Below are 18,159 nucleotides of genomic sequence, written 5' to 3' on the forward strand. Positions count from 1 at the left end.
CACAAAGAAGACACAAAGAAGACAGATGCGTGAGATGAGCCCACTTGTTTGAAGAGGCAGAGGCCACCAAACTGCCTACGAGAGGCTCAGAACAACTGAGTTACCTAGAAATAAACTACCTGTGTGTTGAGCTGTAGATTATGCTCCAGGGTCCCTTCCCTGGCTTGTTGGTGCGGGCTTTGGTGACACAGCTGTCTTTTGAGTTGATTCTATTTCTGTAAGTAACCCCTCACCCACATTCCTGTAAGTAACTCTATAAAACTCACTGTTTCACCAGGTTGGACTCGGGTGGTCTCTATACTTTGGTCTGTCTGAGATGAATAGAAGTGTGTGGTGCATCATCTCCCCAGGAAAAATCTATCACAGAGGATCTTTACTTTGACTCCCTGGTTGAGGTTTGACTTTGTTGCTTTTTGAGCTCATGGTGATACAGAGGCTGCTGTTGGAGTGATGCTTTTGTCTACTGTGTAAAGATTGCCCCTATATTATTCAAATGCTGACTTCTGTGTGGCAGAGATCTGATTACAGGCCAGACTTTGGTATTGCTATTCTTTGGCTTCATCATATTTCGTAAACGTATACTTCCCTCACCTTCTGATTGGTTAAATAAAGAGCTGAATGGCCAATGGCCGAGCCAAGAGAGGGAGGCAGGACTTCCGTCAAAGAGAAGGACTCTGGGAAGGAATCTCAGGAGTGGCTATCAACAGTCTGATGTGGATGAAGTAGTCGTAACCCGGGACTGGAAACTAAGATGGAAAGGTAACAAGCCTCGTAGTGGGACATAAAGCAGGCCAGGCCAGGCCAGTCGGGTTGAAATAGGTGAAAATCTACCCTGCTATAGCAACATATAATAAATATAAAAGGTCTCCGTGTCATTATCCCATTCACTGGTGGTCTCAAACTCATTTCAGATTGTGTCAAGAAGCTTATGGTGTAGCGACGCTACTTAACAAAAGGAAGGAAGGAAAGAAAGAGAAGGGACCAAGAACTTAACTCCCAAAGACCTTTCAGTCCTAATTCCTAAATTTCCATCATTTCCCAAAATACCATCGAAATTTGAATGTGTCGGTAGGTCAACCCACTGATGAGTTAAGAGCTCTCAGGACCTATCTAGTAAAAGAGCTTCAAATCCCAACTTCCGAGCGTTGTTGTTGCACTGAGGTAGGTGCTTCGTTGCATGTTTCAGATCGATACTATAGCAGCGTTTGTCAAAATGTTGGTCAGTTGATGCGTGAATGAGTCCTGTTAGCTTCAAAACGAGAGGTGAGGTGGAGTGTATCAGGAAGACATTAGTGAAGATGGTCAAATGATGAACAAGGACCAGAATCTCCTCCTCTCCCCTCCTCCTCCTTCTCGCTCCCCTCCTCTCTCCATTTCTCTCCTTTCATCATCCTCATCTACTTCCTGTGCTGCTCAGAACTGCACTATCTCTGAGAGAGTTTTCTAGGATTCAGAGTGCAGAGTGAAGGCTGACACTACCAGGAGGTTGTGTGATTGTACTGCTAGTTGAAGAAGACAAATTCACCCACCCCTTTGGAAAAGTAACAGCCAGCAGCATCATTAGCTTTTCAAACCTTAGGGAAGAATCCTGCTCTGGGGATGTATGCTTTGTGTTGGTTTTTCAGGGGTGTCCTAGTTTATTCCCTATTGCTAGACCTCTCTGTGATGAGTCTGAGTTTGGGTGCCATTTTGTGTTTACTGTGTTAAGTCACTCGTTGATGGAGCAGTGAAGATCCTGAACTCATAGATAAAGCAATATACATAGGAACCATGAAGGATGACTCTCAAACTTTAGTTTTTGATTCTGTATATGTAAAAGTTAGTGAGGATTCTTTGAATCTTGAAAAAGTTATTGTGTGTTTGACACCAGTGAGTCTCATAAGAAGGGAGTTAGTGAGGGAGATTGATATGGCCCGGTGAAATGCTATAACATAGTTCATAAAAGTACTGAAATCTTTATGTAATGTTTCCATTGTAAAAGAAGGTAAGTGTGAATGTTTTAAATAAACTTAAAGTTCAGAAGCCTCGAGGAAATCCACATCATAGGAGGATGTAACGAGGTACAGATTTGTCACTTCCAAAAGTGGAAAGCTCTCTATTAGTTTTACAGGGCATGCCATGGACCAGGCTTAGCAGCTCATCCATGCCTTTAATCCCAGCATTTGGGAGGCAGAGGCAGGTGGATCTCTGTGAGTTTGAGGCCAGCTTGATGTACAGAGAGTTCCAGGTAGCAAGACTCTGTTCTAAGACAACAACAGTGACACATACCAGGGTTTTGATGTCATAAGAAGTTCATTTTATATTTAAAACAGGAAGAAAAGAAACAACAAAATTTCCATATTGTGTGATATTTTCTGGTCTCCTCAGAAAATATGAAGGAACCATCCTTTAATTAAGTTCTTTAAATTAGCATCCTTAGTAGATTACATACACCACCCTTGTATGTGTGCATTTACTTTAGTAATGTATGGGCCATATTATCATCATGGAATTTAAGTTTTGGGTGGACAAGACAATTTTGCAGATGTAATGAAGCATGCTGTACTATGTAAAACTTTGTATGTAATTTCTGATCAAATCAGTTTGTTCATAAACCATGAATCACTTCCATTACGTAATTTTAATTTAACATTTATAATTCTTAAAGTAAAATGAGCGTACCACATGCATTTAAGACTTTACTAACATATCTGTACTAGCACTGCAAGTACTCTGTGATTTGGGAATGATAAAATTATTTTAACAGCACAGCAGCAAAATAGAAACCTACACAATGAACCAATTTGAATATATTCTAAGCTCTACTCGTGTTCACAAGCATGAAGTAAATATTTCTATCCACATTGTTACACATGCACATACTATATGCATGTAAGCATGTTTAAAAACACATATAGGCATACATGCATGCTCACACAATTTCTGTTGTAAGAAGTTTTGTAAGTTATGTTCCCTAAGCTTTCTTCAAGGGGCTCCGCAGATGGCTGAGTCTGTAAGTCGTTTGCCTCTCAAGCACAAGGATCTGAATTCAATACTCAGAATATATGTAAAACAGTTGGGCATGGGCTGCACATTCACATTCCCAGAGCTGGGACAGGTAGATGCCTGGAACTCACCTTCATCCAGTGCAGTCAAGACCTGTTTCCAAAACAAAATGAATGGCATCTGGGGAACAATATCCAAGGTGTCTTCTGACCTCCACTCACGTGCATTTCTGTACAGAGAGAGAGAGAGAGAGAGAGAGAGAGAGAGAGAGAGAGAGAGAGAGAGAGAGAGAGAGAGAGAGAGAGAGAAAGAAGAAGGAGGAGGAGGAGGAGGAGGAGGAGGAAGAGGAGAGGAGAGGAGAGGAGAGGGAGGAAGATATCTTCAGGAGCCAGGATCGTAAACACTGATGTCCTCAAACCAGTTCACAAAGGCAAGCAGTAAAATACTGAACTCACTGGTCGTCTGGCACACTGAATCGCACCCAGACATGTGGCCCTCTGTCACACTGAGAATACTCGTGGAGCGGAGGGTTCTGATGCCTTCTTCAGAACTAATTTTCTCATACTGGCTTAAAATGTGAACATATTAACACTCTCGGGTGCACTCAAATCGCCTATTTCTTTTGTGTTAACTTGATTCCTTGTTATTGAACCACTCATAATTTGCTCATCAGACAAATAACACCTTCCACAGATGATACTGAAATCTCTTGATCTCACTCAAAGAGCTCATTTTAGTCATAGACATGGAATCTTAATGTAAGTAAGATTGAGGGCTGGAGAGAAGAACAAAGGTCAAAGGTGTTTGTTCTTACCGAGGATGGAGGTTTCAAATTCCAGCATCTAGAAGGCAACTCATAACCCTTCATATCCCAATGCCTGGGGATGTGATGCCTTCTCCTGACCTTTGTGGGTACCAGGCATACATCTGCTAAACATACACACATGTACACATACATACATACATACATACATACATACATATATAAAACATTCATACACATAATGTAGATTTAACTTAAAATATCATAACAGCATCTCTTCTTTCAGAGTTTGTATTTTCTGATGCGTGGAATAACCCAAACCAAGAATCCTTGCTCCTACCACAAAACCTAGGTGGAGTCAGTGAAGGGGCTTTGTAATATTTACAGTTACTTGATTTTTACAATCCATATGTATGGCTTGCTGCAAAACTTTCTTAATCCACGGAGACAAATGGAACCTTTTCAGGTTCTTGGATACATTTGAATCATTGATCATCAGCATATGAAGAAAGAGAAGTATCTATGTCAGTTGATATCAGAGCCGTGCAAAGAATCTTTGGTTATGTGATTGTATTCATCTCCTTAAAGGCACATAATTGTCTGACCGACACTGGAAGGTCCTTGAACACTCTCCACCAGTGGTTCTCATTTTTCCTAATCCTGTGACTTTTTAAATACAGTTCCTCGTGTTGTGATAACCTCCAACCACAAAAGTATTTCATTGCTACTTCGCAACTGCCATTTTGCTATAAATGTATAATTTGCTACAATTTATGATAAGTGTAACCACACTTTTGCTACTTCATGGATCATAAGGTGTAACTCTGATATGCAGGGTATCTGATATGTGACCCTCAAATGGTTCGTCACCCACAGGATGAGAAGTGCTGCTCTATAGCATTTTTTTTTTTTTTTAAGATTCACCGAACATAAGAGTGGTAGACATTGTTTCTCCTGCCTGACTAAAAAGGAAACGGAAGCTGATGGGAACCACATTGGACTAGTCCAAATTATTATTATTATTATTATTTTGGTTTTTTGAGACAGGGTCTCTCTGTGTTAGCCTTGGCTATCCTGGACTCACTTTGTAGACCAGGCTGGCCTCGAACTCACAGCGATCCGCCCGCCTCCGCCTCCCGAGTGCTGGGATTAAAGGTGTGCGCCATCACCCCCGGCTAAAGTCCAAACTATTGTAGAAGCAAGGAGAAGAACCACAGCTGGTTATTCTTGTATTGCAGACTTTTGACTCCATCCATCAGGCCTCCACACCACACCCCTCTGCCCATCCTGATTTACAGATACCAGGCATGTTGTTTTCCCCAGTCCTGTATACTTAAGAACAGAAGCCAGTGCACGTCGTAAGAAACCGATGTAGGCAGCAGGCTTTAAAGGCAAGCTTATGTTCAAAATGATTTGATAACCTAGTTATGTTTTCCATTAAGTTATCAAGATAATCCCAAAAGTTAGATTAAATTATATTATCTCACCATGGGAGTAGAAAAACAACCAAAACCAAATTCTGGAAAATATGAGTTTGAATATTATGCATAAAAGTTTTCAGAACATATTCAAAGAGTATGCTGAAAACCTATTTCTATCCTAAACACACAAGACGAAGTGCGTCTTTAACAGCCCATCCCCTATCGATTATCCGTCTAAAAAGCAGGTGCTCTGTAACAGCATAGTACACAGAAGGTTCAGGAAAAGCATCAAATTTTTCTTAGCAGATGAGATCACCCAAATTGCCTATTGTGGGTGGACTCCCTTCTGAAGAATAAACATGATTTAAATTTTTACTTGGCAGTCAAAATTCAATAAACTACATCAGTGTTGACAAGGCTCCTTTCTACAGGCCACAGTATGGAGAATGGGCCAATTAATCTCCAAAAGCGATCAATTAGCCTGTCTCACTCCACTTCTTACAAGCCACTCAACTAAGCTTGATGCTTTTGAATGTTTTTTGAATTTGTAAAAAAAAAAAAAAAAAAAAGAAAGAAAGAAAATGCCTGAAAAGAAAGGTAAATCGTGTAATGAGTCTCCCTAATCTCTTACAAAATTCTGGTTGCATTCATGTAACTTCTGAAGTGTTCATTAATGCTGTTTGTGTGCCCATCACACACCTGTTTGGTATGCTGCTTCCAACACACTCCTTGTTATTTTTCTTATAGTTTGTGACTTATGCTTAATTAGGACATAGATCTTCCATAGGGAGTGGAAGAAGTCCTGAGTGTATGAGGTTCTCAGTATTGATTTTGATATGGGCATGATTATGACAAGGATCCTAGCATCAGACCCAGAGAGAAATGGCAAGGCCTCCCCCTTCTGGTCCATGTGTGGTGATTGACAGTGTGTGAACAGAGTGTTTATTATAACTTTCTCCTCTGATAGGTCTGTAGCTTGAGGACCTCTCCCCGGACAGAGACTGCTCCTACCAAGATAAGCTAAACATGTTTTCTTGATCCAGCTGTGTACCACAAACTCATCCTCATCCTTTATCTGTAAGTAATAACATTTTCTTATTCCAGCTCCATGCAATAAATCTGCTTCCCTGTAAAACATGATACAATAAACATGCTGAACTGGGGCGCCATGGTTTTTTCCATCACAGAGCCCACACTGCCCCATCCCAGCTTTCTGTCTGTATGTCTGTCCTTTTCTTCATTCATTTGTTAGCCACAGTCAAGTTCAAGACTCTGGAGCCAGAAACAATGCAGCGACTTTTCTCAACATCAGTAAAAGTTGTTGTCACTTGGTAGGTGACATGTTCCCTGGAAGGCAGAAGGGGGATTAGACATGCAGATCTAATTCTGATGTGGTATTTATCCTAACTGATGCATTTTAATTTTGTGCCTAAGGGAACACATACGTTTCAAGCCACAACCCTTATCAATTATTATTTAATAAGCCTTGGATGAGATAAATACATGTGTAATCTTTACGAAACATTTCTAGAGTACAGCTCTGCTGGGAACCTCGACTTTATTGGTTCAGTCATGTGGAATATATGATCCTTGGCCTGGACCCTGTAGAAAGCAGAGCCTGAAGCCGTGACTATGCTTCTGATGGTTTGTTTTCTGGAAACCAGCACAGAATGTTGAGGTAAGAAGCAGATGTAATTCATTATGGCACAGTGTGTCACCATGCTAGTGGCTGCACCTTAGGATATCAGGGAAGACCCTAAGCTAAGATTCTTAAGTTCAGCAGGCTCACACAAACAGCAAGACTAGATTCTGCAGGACACTTTGAAGGGGGTGACGTACCTTAGAATACAGGCATGAGAATGAACAGGAAAATTCTGACCTCTTTTTTTCCCATTGAACGGTCTTGACTCCTTGCAGTGCTTATAACTCTTGAATTTCTAGTAGCTTCATTTATCCATCAACAGCTATGCTATGAGGAATCAATCCTCACAGCCTTCTGATATCATTCAGTTCTTAAGGTAGGGCCAGTCCGGCACTAGTCCTCAACTTGATAAAAGCTAGAATCACCTGGGAGATAGCTCTCTGGGCATATCTATGGGGATTATCCTGATAATGTTAATTGATGTGGAGTGGCACATCTTAACTGTGGGCTGACGGCTCACTGGATGGGAATACTGGACTGTATAAAATAGAATAGGTGAGGTGATCATACATTTTTCATTCTTTCTTGACTGTAGATATAGCCAGCTCCCTCTGGCTTCTGAATCCGAGGCTTCCCTATCATGACTGATTGTAACCCAGGACAGTGCACCAGAATAAAGCCTTTCTCTCTTAAAGTGCTTTTGTCAGAATATTCTATTATAGCATCAGGTACATGAACTAAGACAACATGGGAGCAAAGAGCTCATTTCAGAAGATCTAACCACCAAGATACAGCATCTTACCTGGTGACCTTGACCACTGCACATCACTGTCTGCTTTGGAATCACTACTGCAAAGAACAACCTTATCTGTTGGCTTTTCGTGTCAATCAAGTGAAGCCACAGGGAAAGCCTTTCCTGCCCTGGATTCCTTTTGTAAACATTGTAAGCCCTCAAGGAAGGAAAGTGGCCAGGATCTCTGACAGAGGAGCTCCAGTAGCCAGGCCCCACCCTAATTGCCCTAGTGGTCTTTTTTCTAATGGCTGTAAAGGTCATTCCCAGTCCCAAGGTGGGAAAGTGGCCAGGCCTCGCCCTACAAGTAAAAAAAAAATCCCACCAATCATTGAACAGGAAAATCCACCAATCCCTGAGCTCCTCCAAGATCAGGCCTTGAAATTCCACCAATCCTCACATTGGAAATCTCCATCCTGGAAAGTTTCACCTCCCCAGTCTGCTCAGTCCCCTGCTGTTTCTCACTGAAGCGGAGACAGCCACCCTCTTGGGCCTTTCCCTCCCAATAAATCTCTTGTGTGCATTTTGTTGTGTGGTATGACTTTGTGGTATTCCTTGGCTCCCAACTGTCAGGATACATTTCTCTTTAGAGGTCCAACACTTGTAGTTTCACCAACTATAGAGGAGCTCCTGGAATCCATGAACTTATTAAAGGAGTAATGCTTCATAAACTTGTCTTTTCACTGGTCTCTGTAACATATTTCTTTCATAGGTGACATCAGTGTCGAGGAATCTTTATCTAAACATTTAAAGGTCTTCTTTTCTAAATGTCTAATGTTTGGTAAATCAATTATAAAAAAGATTATATAAATAGCATGCTTCACTCACCCTCCGTGCTTTCAATCTGTTCCTGATGGCTAGGCTGTCTAGTCAGAGCTTCAGAGCCATAATGTAAACAATGCACAAACGGATGCCAGAAGATTTCAAAGTTGGATGAACAGGCTAATCATTTTGGAACCTGGAGATAGTAACAGAATCTCAGCTTGTCTTTTTTTTTTTCTTTCCATTATCCAGTTAAAAGTTTATATCTGAGGCTGGAGAGATCGCTGAGTGGGTAAGGGCACTGGTTGCTCTTCCAGAAGACCTAGGCTTACTTCCTAGCACGTACATGATGGCTCACAACTGTCTGTAACTCTTTTCCCCAAGAATACTTACTGGCATACATGGGCCATACTATGCTGGTACACAGGTATACATGCAGACAAAACATCCACACACATAAAATTAATTTCTGCTATAATTGGTAATTCACGTTTCTAAGACTGACTTAAATACAATGACATTATAAGGTACTGAGGCCAAAGGATATCTTCTCAGAGATTGTGGTCTGCGTATATTTTTTCCTGTTTTTAATCTTTTATTCATTTTGTTAAAGTCTCTAAATGCACTTATTGGCAGTAAGCAGCCCCACCCCTTCTGATCTCCAAATTTATTGATTTTCTCTAAATAAACCACAATCCATGCATATATGGATTAAATCAATGAAAGGACAAGTTCAGGGCTGTTAGATATGCAATGATCCGGTGTGCTCTTACATTCCCTAATTACTGCAGCAGTGACCAGTTTTTCCAGGGGTTTTCCTATAATTAACAACTTGCTTTCTATTTTGATGTGAATAGCTGCTGCAAAAATTGCTTCCCGTATGTTTGTGCAGTGCACTTTCTTGGCTCGATTTAAATTCTTGACCTTAAAATAAATTGTCCCAAGTTAATGTCTTAACCATAAAAGCTCCTGACTTTGTGGTAAGTGCATTTCATGTAGAACAGAAGCCAGGTGACAACTCTTTCTCTTCCTTCTTTTCTGTTTACTTCATGTTTGCTTTTGTGAATCTTTATAATCTTATTGTAATTATTCAAGAATGGGAGACACTTCTAGTTAGATTTCAAAAGAAGATTGCACTGCACCTATGAGCAGTTTCTGCAGAAGGCTCTGTCTCCTAACATCATCATCACCCCTGGGGGCTATTGTTTCAAGATCTGAATTTGGGGGTTATTAGGTCATCAAACTGTAACAGGCATTTATAGTATATTTTGTGTGACTAGATTTTCTAACCTTTGGAGTTATCACATCTGATAAATTTCAGTTGTTTCCTTGCTTATGAATGTTATATATGTGTGTATATGTATATATATATATATATATATATATATATATATAAAATAAACACCTGTATATATGTATGTATTGTGTAATACACACACACACACACACACACACACACACACACACACACACACCTGTCCCAATAAAAATGCTGAATGTTAGTTAGTATTTGCTTCACTAAGGTGCATTTAAGAGGGAATATACCTGCCTAACTCAGACAAGTTTTTAGCAGTGCTTAAGCAACTGGGGAAAATACGAAGATTTTACAAATTGAATGCATAGCACATTCCTGGAACAAACAACAAGGAGATAGTTCCCATGGCTAACATCATAGGGATTGTTCTTTCAAGTACACTATTATAATTCATATTTCCTTTCTCACCAATTGTTGAGTTTTACAATGATTTTCTTAGACTCTATTGGCAAGTGTGGGCGCTCTCCCTCCTGCTCCCCTCTCTCCCCTCTCTCAGTGTTGTGCTGATGTAGTGGTGTTCTCAGGCATTGTTTGTTCATTTTTTAGTTTGATGAAAGTCTAAGCTCAAAGACAGATAAATCAATTGTTTGCCAAATGAAAAACACTAGGTGCCTCATTTGATCACTACTGTATGCAAGACTTTAGGACCCCACTCCCCGCCCTCCCCCCTTTACTCTGCCTCTGTAGTGAATAAAGCTCATCTTCTACAGATGGTAACCTGTGAGAAGGTAAAGCCAGTCCTTGTGGTTGTCATGGTCTGTCTCCTCTCTGTGACTCCTCGAAACCCTGCTCATCAGACACTGCGTGCTTAGGGACCGGCAGATGTACTGGGGTAATGAAATTCTGCACTTTACTCTTTTGACTACAGATTTAAGGTGGATGGGGGAGGCTAAGCTCTTTTTCTCCTATGCCTTTGGATTTGCAGAAGTACTGTTTCCTTAAGAAACCAATCATGGCAGCAGGTAGGGCAGTATTAAAAATGATTCGACTTTCACAGATAATTTTGAGGCTTTATTTATATAACCTTTTAAAATTGCTTCCTTTCTCCTTCCTGCTTCTTTTTGCTTAATTTCCCCCTAAGGTGTCTGTTTTGCTTTGTTGCTTGCTCCTTAATTTACATTTTTATTTAACAGTGGTCAGTGTTCTAAGGGACCCTGAAGTCATTCAAGATTGGTATTCCTCTCAAACTGAAACCAAATCAAGTTACACACACACACACACACACACACACACACACACACACACACACACACACACGCTCACTCCTCCCACACATGTCTTACATCTCCCACACCTACATGTAATCAGAACATGCAGAAAGTACCTTGTTATGTCATAAAATTCAGAATAACATTCATAAAAGCTTAAGGCCAAGTGAGAGATGGATTTCAGGTAAGCCTGTACTAATAGCCCATGTACTTTATTGTCTATTTATCTGAAAGGCTGTAGGCATACTGAACAGCATTTTAAAAGTTAGGTATTAGACGAGCTAACACTGAATGTAATTCAATGGATGTAACTATTTGAAAAATCTTCTAGAAGGCAGAGTTTGGATTTTGTTTGCTTTGATTTGTTGACAGTGCTAGCGATGCAGGGCCCTTGTGGGATGTTAGGCAAATTCTTTTTTCTATCACATGAGATACACCTCCACCCGCCAAAGGTGATCTTAACCTCTCTCCTTTCAACTTAAACCTGTCCTTTTAGTTACATCATTTCTTATCTATTTAATTGAAAAGTTAATTGATGCTTGTTCCGATGATGAGAGAGTAAGAGAGGATCAGGTTTGGAGCAGTCAAAGTCTACATTGTCCCCATGGGCAGGGTCTCATTCTGCTGCCATGTTGCTTGATTTGTTGGATATAGATTGAGGTCTGTCCTAGTTAGGTTTACTATTGCTGTGATGAAATATCTTGACCAAAAGCAAGTTGGGGAGAAAAGAGTTTGTTTCAGCTTACATTTCTAGGTAACCTTCCATCACTGAGGCAATTCAGGGCAGGAACTCGAATAGGTCAGGGACCTGGAGGCAGGAGCTGATGCAGTGGTCGTGGAGGAATGCTGCTTACTGGCTTGCTCACCATGGCTTGCTCAGAGTGCTTTCATACAGAACCCAGCTTCACCCACAGTGGACTGGGACCTCTACCGTCAATCACTAATTAAGAAAATGAACTACAGCTGGAGCTTATGGAGGCATCTTCTCAATTGAGTTTTCTTCCTTTCAGATCACTCTAGCTCATTTCAAATTGATGTAAGACTAGTCATCACAGTGCCCAGTCCTGCTTTGCTGCTCTCTCCAAAGACGGATGTTTTTGCAGATTGTTAAGTCTTTTGGCTTTGGCTCTTCATTCACCATGTCCTTCAGCAAGTGCCAGCCAGTACTGCCTACTCTGTAGAAACAGCCACAGTTGGCAAAATGGAGCTCATAAAGCTGGCATTCTCAGTCAAGTACCAAAGGAAAGATACATGGAAGGAACAAGGTATGGTGGATGTAAACATGTTTTTGTTTTGATCCTAAGTGTGGGATGTGAGACAGACTTGTGTGAGGGTGTGTGGTGTTTGTCTGCTGGAAACAGACTTGTGAGAGGACGTGTGGTGTTTTTCCACTAGTAGAGGAACTGCCTCTTGTGAGAGCATAGTTTTTGCCAACTGATAATCATCCTAGTAAGGACTCTGAGAGGATGTATATCTATGCATCTATGTATGTATGTATCTATCTATGTATCTATGTCTGTCTGTTTATCTATCTATCACCTATCTATCTATCTATCTATCTATCTATCTATCTATCTATCCATCTATTTATGAGCCCCAAACAAGAGGCCTGGCTTTTTTGGTCTTGGCACCATTTCCTATTGTTTGGCTGTTCATTGCTCCACTTCAAGATGCCCTTGGAGAGAAATGCTTCAGAGAATGCTCTGAGGTTCCAGGCTCCGGCTGCTGCTCTGGATTCTGGCTGCTGTGGTTGTAGCTACCTTTGCTGAATTGCTGGTTTGCTGTTTAATGGGTCTGCTGAAATCCTGACTACAGATGCTGCAAAGAGCAGAGTCTAAAAAGGTCTATTTATCCTGTTTCCATTAACCTCTCTTCTCTTTTATCTAGAGTAGGTGAGTTGGATGGGAGGTATAAGCATGGAAGAACCCCATATAAAGTTTCACATCCCACACTTGGGATAAAAACAAAAACAAAAGAAAAAAAACCATGTTTACATCCACTACAAGAAGGTATGCTAAATGATAGGTATGCAGGAAAACCTGACTCTGGATATGATATTAACGAGGCAGATTCTTTTTTTTCCTTTATTAATTTATTCTTGTTACATCTCAATGGTTATCCCAATCCTTGTATCCTCCCATTCTTCCCTCCCTCCCATTTTCCCCTTATTCCCCTCCCCTATGACTGTGACTGAGGGGGACCTCCTCCCCCTGTATATGCTCATAGGGTATCAAGTCTCTTCTTAGTAACCTGCTTTCCTTCCTCTGAGTGCCACCAGGCCTCCCCCTCCAGGGGACATGGTCAAAGGTGAGGCACCAGAGTATGTGAGAATCTTTAAGCTTCGGACTGGAGTGGGGATAAGAAACATTTCACTAACAACATAATTTCTGAAGAAATATTTAAAGTAGACAAGAACATAGGGCATGAGGAAATGTCTTAGACCTTTTCCATGCAGCAGGACTATGTCCTGGAAAAGACACAAATGTGGCAAGAAGACACATAAGAAAGCAGTATAAGATAAACCTTGAGACGGAGGAGGCAGGCAGGACGATGGTGAGACAGGGCTTCGTGGGCTGATACAGATCGCCGCTTCCATGAAGGGTTTAGGTTTGAAAAGGTGGGTTTGGGAGAACATTTAATGACAGGGCTAGAGCCTGATGCTTTCAAACCTCTCCTGGCTTTTGGTCCAGTGCTCTAAAATTTGAGTATTTGTCTCTCAGTTTGCTTTCTGTTATCCCAGGCAGAAGAGCCATGCTTGACGGAGTGGAAGAATGAACTGTTCATGAATGTGAGGTTAGTGGGGCTACATGAACTTTCACTTTCCCGTGGATTTTAAAATATAATTTAAGGAAGGTCACAGAGCATCAGAAGCCCCGAAGAGCTGTTGAGCATTCCATGTTGTGTGTAAAAAGACCTTTGTATATCTTACATTAGTGCAGGTGAACCAGCCAATGCAAGTCAGTATGTCTTATGAAAGGCTCACACCCTCTCTAGCTAGGTCTCCACCAATCCATGGAAGGTACCCCAGTGAAGATTTGTTGTTGTTGTATTTGTTGCTTTGTTTTGGTTTTGTTTATTTGATTGTTTGATTGTACATAGGCGAAATGGTTTGCAGATGATCTATATTGGATTCCAAGGTAAGCGTGTTCTTTAAACATACTAAATATTTTTTCCAGTGCTAAATTATTCACAGTGTCAATTTTACAAATGTATTTCTGTATGCACTATCTATAAATCCCCCAATTCATTGTTATTTGCTCCAGAGATACTTTATGTATGTGAAGACACACAGTTCTCCAAATTTTAGGAGATAGAATCTAATGTGAAGAGAAACAGATGTTGTTTTGTATGTTCAAGTGATGACAGATGTTATTGTTATTTTTTAAGAGAAATTTTTTTCCTTAAAAACATTTTACTTAAGGCAAACATTTTTTTGGGTGTGAAATTTTATTTATACATTACATTATATTGGAATAGAAACTATAATTTAAATTCTCTTATAGTCAGAAAAATGGAGAGAAAGAGGGAGAGCAAGCAAGAGAGAGACAGCGTTCTTTGTAATTAATTTCATAGCTTCAAAGAAAACATTAAATATAAAGAGTGGAGTCATGAAAATAATATCTGTGAGTGGCTGTTTCCAAAGCACATGCAGGTCCTCTGTGAATACCCAGGCACTAAATTTAACAAAGGCAAGGCAAGAGCATTGCGACGAAATTCATGAGTTTACTTGGCAGGACACCCATTCCTTAGCTCACAGTCCTGCATAAGACAATTCCCCTGCATTGTCATGTATTGGAAAGGACTGGTTAGTGGGAACATGTGTGTTGAGACACAACACAGTAAAATTGTGACCTATCTAATGTTCTAATTACTTTTGATTAAGCACTGTGGTCTTTTAGCCAAGAGGAGTGGCTGGCTGTATGCTACTGGCCTGGGGAAAGCAAGTGCTTTCAGGACACCACTGCTGTATACATCATTCCACTCTGAAAAGGAACTTGTATGGGATGGACATGAACCATGGTAAGTTGAGTATCTGAGAAGATTTATGAATGATGACTTTCTCTGTCCTTCGTGTTTTATATTTCATCCCAGCTAGCAAGTTAAGGGGATGATTTAGCATGGTTTAGAAAGCATTCTGCTCTGATGCTACTCATTTGCATAGAAAATTAGGGATCCCAGAGATCTGAATCTCTGTGCTAAAAGTTCACATACCTAGCCATCAGGGCACTGTCTCTCACCAGGATACACACTGCCTAGCATATCTGGCAGACTTCAATTCACAGGCAGTTTAGAAGACCATTTCACTTTTTAAAATCATCTCATTTGATGTAAGTACTTACACAATGTTATATTTAATCCTTTCCTCATCTAAATCAGTTCACTTTCACTATGTAAGAAATTTAAAGCTTAACTTCCAGCCATAATAATTTCACATTTTTTACTGTTCTACGAGCCCGTGGGTGGTTCTGATGGTGTAGACCTGGTTGGTAGACTGTCAGCCATGGGTCAACAACTGTGAGCTGCCTTGTGAGTGCTGGGAACTGAACCTGGGTCCTCTTTAAGAAGAGTATGTGGTCTTGACTGCTGAACCATCTCTCCAGCATTTTTGGTCTTTATTCTTAACTAAAGGAGGAAAACTGAGATTTTAAACAGTGAATTTTAGCGATATTGTGTTACCGTGTTCACCATGTCCTTGAGCGACAAATATCAGAGCAGAGCAACCATTTGGGTGCTTATTTATTCATATTATATACAGCTTTTGTCATTTAGCAAATACGTCTAAAAACTTCAAAGCAATTGTTCTTGTCACTAGCAGAAAGATTCTTTGAGGATCCAAACTCAAGTTCATTGGTTCAAGCTCACTGTAGTGCACAGTAATTATGCAGTCAGTACGTAAAGACTAATTGCAAGAATGAATCTAAATTTTTAATCCTTAAAAGATATATTTAATCATTTATTGTATCACCAATATTATATTAACATAGTCTGGTGTATGTGTGTGTGTGTGTGTGTGTGTGTGTGTGTGTATGTGTGTTTATGTGTGAGTGTGTGTCATTGTGTATGGATGTTCATGTGTAGGAGTGCATGTGTATGTTCAGGTGCCTGTACACATGTGTGTACTTGCATGTGGAGGCCAGAGGACAATGGTGAGTGTTGTTTCTCAGGCGCTTTTGTTTCTTTTTCTGTAGAACAATCCTACATTGGCCTGGAAATTGCCAAGAACACCAGAAGGCTGGCTATCCAGTAAGCCTTAGAGATTTTCCTATCTCTACTTCACCAGTGCTAGGATTACAAGTTCACACCATACTGGACCCTTAAAATGTATATAATATATAATATAATAAATATATGCTATATATATACATACATATACATATATAACAAATATTACATGGATATAAAAGAATATAAGCTCATGTGTGTACATATCTATGTATACACACCCATATAAAATGATATGCTGGCTAATTTTTATTTTCACGTCACCTTAACATAAACTAGTGTCATTTGAAAGGAAGAAAATTAATAGAAAAAAAATGCCTTCATAAAATAGTGAAGTAGGTAAGCTTATAGAGCAGAGGTTCTCAACCTGTATGTCATGATCCCTTGGGCAAACTTCTATCTCCAAATATATTTGCCTGACAAGTGATAACATTAGCAAAATTACAGTGATGGAATGGCGACAAAAATTTGAGAAACTGTATTAAAGGGTTGCAGCATTAAGAAGATAGAGAACCACTTCTGTAAAGCATGTTTTTAGGGATTGAAGTGGGAGTGGGTGGTGTCATATCTGGCGTGGTGGTCCTGGGCTCTATAAGAAAGCAGGCTGAGCAAGCCATGAGGAGCAAGCCAGTAAGCAGCACTCCTCCATGGGTTCTGCATTGGCTCCTGCCTCCAGGTTTCAAGCCTTGCTTGAGTTTCTGCCCTGACTGCCTTTGATGATGAATTGCAATATGCAAGTAGGAATAAAATAAACCCTTTCCTCTTCCGATTTGCTTTTGGCCATATTTTTCACCACATCACTAGTGACTGTGAGGAAGACATACAGGTTTGAGCAATTAACCCTTTTCAAGGCAGGATCTTTCCCGACTGAGGTCTTCCCAACCTGCATTAAAATTCTACTTTCTAGGTTTCAGATTAACCCCTCTGGTTTCTCAGTGCCACTTTATTTTCTTGCTGTGGTTATTGCACTTTGCACACGTGTATATTTGAATGTGGTATCATAATACTGTAACTGTAGTTTGAAGACATTCTTTACTTACTTTAAACTCTTTTCCTCCATAATGCTATGTTTAGAGTCCCTGTTGATATGGAAACATACAATTTCTTGTGTTGATGTTTTTTGAGAATATGAAAACATTGAACCTCATATGCACCTTTACAAAACCGAGCCCATAGCCCACTCCTGGTATTTCTTGATTGTTCTTTTGAAATCTAATCCTCAGACTCCGCTAAGTACTGTGCATAATTACAACGCCCCACCGCTATGAGCAGGATGCTGGAAACCTCGAAGGTCTTTATTGAAGAGGCTCTTCTCAGTTACCTGCCGAGTTGTGTGTGATGCTTTCATTTATTTAGGTTTTTTTTTTTCCTTTACCAATGGGAATTAAGAAGCAGAATAGGTAAGCAGCTTGTCAAATTCCAAATCAAGGCCAAGGGATTGGGTAGCCTAGATAAGAGCTGAGGGAAATTTACCTCTTTTGCTGTTGTTAGGGAGACTGAACCCTGAGGTCTGTGGAGAAAGCACAGCCCAAAGAGCAGAAGGGCTGCCTTCACATGAGCTGTGCACGAGCACACTGGGCTAGAGTGGGCTGAGGAGTTAGCATCTGGTTCATGTCTAGAACTGACAGTGGATCCGCATGATTCTAAACAGGAGGGGCATTTCAGAGATTATCTCGTTAGTGTGTCACTGTTATCCACGTACAGAGCTAAAAGGCAAAGCACATGCTGGGCTTAAATTGATTTCACCCTCCAGAAATCAGAGTACAAGGCACTCAAATGCATGTGGGAAGCCACCATTGAGAACGCTGCCTAGCTGTGAATTCTTCCTTTGTGGTAAAGCCAGTTTCCACCCCAGAGTCTACTCATGTTAGACCCTTATTTCTGAATGTTTTCCACAAACTTACTTTATTACAGTGACATTCCTTGTCAATGGAGATTCAGCGACTCTATCACCTGAGGCTGTTTTGTTGACTCACTGTCTCTTGACTGGCCATCTTTTAAGTCTGTTCTTTCTGACACACAGTTTCCTTTCTGCTGATTATTGTCTTTT

This window comes from Acomys minous (genome assembly GCF_964271855.1).
Source record: "Acomys minous genome assembly, chromosome: 13".
In the NCBI taxonomy this organism is placed as follows: Eukaryota; Metazoa; Chordata; class Mammalia; order Rodentia; family Muridae; genus Acomys; species Acomys minous.